Source organism: Poecilia reticulata, unplaced genomic scaffold (genome assembly GCF_000633615.1).
Source record: "Poecilia reticulata strain Guanapo unplaced genomic scaffold, Guppy_female_1.0+MT scaffold_159, whole genome shotgun sequence".
In the NCBI taxonomy this organism is placed as follows: domain Eukaryota; kingdom Metazoa; phylum Chordata; class Actinopteri; order Cyprinodontiformes; family Poeciliidae; genus Poecilia; species Poecilia reticulata.
In genome coordinates, this window is record NW_007615017.1 from 534,684 (window position 1) to 538,518 (window position 3,835).

The window sequence follows — 3,835 nt, forward strand, 5'->3', positions numbered from 1 at the left end:
GGACTGGACTGGACCGGCTCGAACCGAACCGGACTGGACCGGACTGGACTGGACTGGACCGGACCGAACCGAACCGGACCGAACCAAACTGGACTGGACCAGACCGGACTGGACTGGACTGCACTGGACCGGACTGGACTGAACCGAACCGAACTGGACCGGACTGGCCTGGCCTGGACTGGACCGAACCGAACCGGACTGGACTGGACTGGACTGGACCGGCTTGAACCGAACCGGACTGGACCGGACCGGACGAGGCAAACGGGAACCAAACCCGTCTGCTCTTCAGCTGCGGAGATACAAATTTAAACTGCAGAAAACATGAAGTAAAACTTTCATTTTCTGTCTTCATGTCTTTGCTTTATTCTGTCAGATGGAATAAAACACATTTTAATGTGAATTTAAAGGTTAAACATTTGAACTGGACGGGCTGAAAACAAAGTTCTCAGTCTGATTAACCGTCAGGTCGTTGTGAAAGTGGTCAGTCGGTCAGCAGGAATGATGGTTTCCCAGCAGGAGGAAGGAGTTTGTCTTCCGACTCTGAACCCGGAGCTGACAGGAAAATGTGTGGAGGGACAAACTCTGGGTTATAAAAACACCAATAACAGCAGGAATGTCATTTTACGGGTGGCCTGGTGGAGAAGCAAAAGCTCTCGAGTTCCCAATCAGCAGAGTCGTTTTTATCCTGGTTTTCCTGATGAACTCTGAGCCGGGATTCTCCCGGTTCAGATGTTTGGACTCCCAGGAATGTTTGGTTGTGTCACAATGGGAATGAGATTCTCAGGTAAACCAATGAGGGTTGGTTTCTGTCTGATTGGCTGTTGCTGCGCTAGCAGTTAGCTTCACTCCCTCATCAGACACATCTTCCCCAGATGAACCAAAACGTCCCGTCAGATCAGAAACGGCATCAGGAAGCAGTTCTGGTTCCCAACACAATCAGTTATTAAAAGTGAAAACTTGTCCTAGTCAAAGGCTTCATTCTCCTCTAGAAGCTGGGCATGGCTCAGTCCTTGGTGGATTCAGTCTTTAGCAGGGTTTCCCCCAGTGAATCATAAGCCTGGCAGCCCGCCATGCTTTACTAGCCCCCCGCCAGGCTGAACCTAGCTTGTTTTTATTTTTAGAAAAATGAATAATTGGGGGGAGGGAGAAATTGCTTAATTTCTTTCTGCTTTTAAGCTGGATTACAAGTGTCTGTGTGGCTCTGAGCGTTTCACTGGCAGAGCAGATTTATTCCTAAAAGATACGTTTATAGTTTACGCATTTAAAGCCGGAGCGCGGACCAATCACAGCAGGCGCTCTGCGCGCTGCCACTGCTTGATATCCTGTTTACCTGAGCGCAGATCGAGCTCCTCCTCTCACTCAAGCTGGCCTCAGGCTGACCTGCATGGATATTTACATCAACCCAGTGTTTCTATGGAGACGTCCACATCCAGGAACGAGCCGTTAGCTCTGGTTGTGCAGCTCTATGTGAACCGCAGGAACAGCTTGCAGTCTTTCTTCCAGAGGAGTTGAGGAGCATAATAAAACTATGAATCAGTTTGTTCCTTCTCTAGGCTCTTATTGTGAAGGTTTACAGGAAGTTCTGCCTCAGAATATTGTCAGTATTTTGAGTTCAAACTGGCCATCAGGTGCTGTAAAGGCTGCCCAGTAAACCTGATAAACTGGTAACCAGTTAAACCAGACCAGTTCTATGAAAGTTAGCTAATGCTAAAGCTAACTATGCTGATTGTCTGAGATGATGCGTTCAGTGGCCCATCAGGAAACGGGGCGTTTCAGGATCGTGATGCGTTTCAGCGGTGGATCCTGCAGCTGGACCTTCGTCACACGACCTGCCAGGTTTTTACATGAACTTTGTTTCCTTTTATCCAGTTTGTTTTTGTTCCTCTGCTTGTTTGTACCTGTGAAGTGGGCGGGGCTTGTGTCCCAGTGGCCCTACCTGTTCTGCTATCAGCTTATCTTCCTGAGATCATTTAATTCGGCTCACTTAGGCGCCAGATTCTGCCTGGAGGACGTTTCCATCCCCGACTGATCCGATTCGTGCACAAAGTCAAGCTGATGGAATCATCCAGACTGAGCATGCATGTGGTGACAGTGGAGAGAAACAACCGGCTGAGCCAGGCGTTCAGAGAGCGGCTGAACTTTGACCCGCCGAGTTCTGGAGGTCAGAGAGGTGGACCCAGATGGATCGAAGGCGGACGGTTCAGGAAGGAGGCGGATCTCCTGAAGAACCGTGAAGCTGCAGAATTTAACTTTTATTAAACTGTCGCCGTGTTGCTGCAGCTGCATATGAGATGGATAATCTGTGAAAAGCTGCAGCTGCTCTGCCTCAACCTGCCGGCAGAAATGAAACGCTCAACGTCAAAAACAACCAATCAGAGCCAGGAGGAGGGGCTTAGTGCTGTCACTCATGCTCAGGTAGCCGCTGCTAAATGGCAGAGAACAACTTACCAAAAACAGTTTGTCATCGGTAGCCATGCTAACTAGCTTAGCATTCATGGCAGACTGCTGTCAGGACGGTGATTGACAGCGCTAAGACCCGCCTCTTGGCTCTGATTGGCCGTTTCTGTGGTTTAAGGAGAAGGCAGATCTGATCCCACCAATCATCTCATGACGACAGATTACAAAATATGTAATCTAGTTTTTATGGAAGTTGCATCCTGCAGCTTTAAACCATGTAGCTCTGGGGAGTAATCGGGTCGGGTCCCGGTTCCGTCTGTGAGCTTCTTCTCCTCAGGTTTTCCCTGCTGGTGTTTGATTCCCGGCCGGATCCAGTCATGAGTTTCTGAACCGGTCCCGACCCATTTACAGGCTGATGACATTAGAACATCTGTTTGCTGTGTAAACCTCGGTTCTGAAGAATTAAACCGACGTCATGACCCCTCTGATCTGACTCCAGAACCCGTCCGGCACCAGGAAGTGGGCCGGCAGACAGGCTGGTTCTCCTGATGCTTCCTGGCCCAAACAGGAGACCAGTAATCAGACGCAGGCGGCTGAAGGCTGGATCTGCCCCCCTGGGCCTTGTTGCCCCCCCGGAGCAGAACCGCCTCCTGCTTATCTCGGATCTGCCGTCATTCCGGCGTGTCGGAGGCGTCCGGCTGCAGCCTGATGGCTGCCGCTCCGCTCGGTTTGCGATGTTGCAACACAACAGCTGCTCACCTCCAAATATGGAGCTGCTTTCAGCGCTTTGTTTGGTTTGAGCTGGCGCACGCCGCCCTGAAATAAACTTTCTCCTACCAGTGAGCTCCATGTGACCTCCAGAACCGGAGCTGTAACCACCTCCAGGAGCCGAGCCGAAGGGAAAGCAGGCGCTGCTTCTGCAGAACCCAGTCTGACCTCTGGAGCCGGTTCAGTCGGTTCAGCTCCGCCTGAGAGTTTCAGAGAAACAGGAACGTTGTGGCGGTTCTGGATGGAACCCCTGCTGAGAACCGGGTCAGAACCCCGCTGCCCGATTCTGAGGTTCAGTCCAAGAGCTGTGATAAACAGAAGAGCAAAGTCCCTGATAACAGCTGGAGGTTTGACCTTTGAACCCGTTTTTACATGAGGCGATGTAAAAATGAGAGGATATTGATTATTGGCCATAACTCTGGTATTTCTGGTTCCTGCAGACGTTAACTCAGGTTCTGTTAACTGAGCTGGGCGGAACCAGCAGCTTCACAGCGGTTCTGAAGCTGAGCGGACCTTCACACTGCAGCAGCAGGGACAGGGTCAAAGGTCAGATGAGGCGAAGATTTTATTAATAGAGCAACAGTGAAAAATGTTGGGTGCAGCTGGAGTTCTGACTAGAACCAGGAGGGTAGAGAGACCAGCTGGTTCTACACCACCTAGTTCTACACCA

At 50.6% G+C, this 3,835-nt stretch overlaps 1 protein-coding gene across 1 annotated transcript in view; it reads left to right on the forward strand.

Annotated features, from left to right (window-relative positions):
• dlc (deltaC) overlaps positions 1–3,835 on the forward strand; it is a 231,068-nt gene that overhangs the window by 220,537 nt on the left and 6,696 nt on the right. The gene's annotated exons all lie outside the window — the stretch shown is intronic.